Below are 435 nucleotides of genomic sequence, written 5' to 3' on the forward strand. Positions count from 1 at the left end.
TATATATGGTATTATTCAAAAGGTTGTATATTCCAGTTTAGAATTGGTGACATGTAGCCATCATTTGTTTGTTTGTTGTTTAACGCCGGTAACAACAAGTTGTTGTTGTTTGTTGTTTAACGCCACACTCAGCAATATGCCAACTATATGACGGCGATCTGTAAATAATCAAGTCTGGACCAGACAATCCAGTGATTGAGATCATGAGCATAGATCCACGCACATGGGATACGATGACATGCATCAACCAAGTCAGCAAGCCTGACCACCCGATCCCGTTAGTCGCCCTTTACGACAAGCATAGTCGCCTCTTATGAAGAACACAGTCGTCTCTTATTACAAGCATGGGTTGCGGAAGACATATTCCAACCCGGATATGTAACCATTAGCACGGTTAGAGGTACACAATGGATCGTGTGGTCAGGCACATTTCAT

The sequence above is a fragment of the Haliotis rufescens genome, unplaced genomic scaffold, assembly GCF_023055435.1.
Source record: "Haliotis rufescens isolate VD_foot unplaced genomic scaffold, xgHalRufe1.0.p SCAF_8, whole genome shotgun sequence".
NCBI classification, from domain to species: domain Eukaryota; kingdom Metazoa; phylum Mollusca; class Gastropoda; order Lepetellida; family Haliotidae; genus Haliotis; species Haliotis rufescens.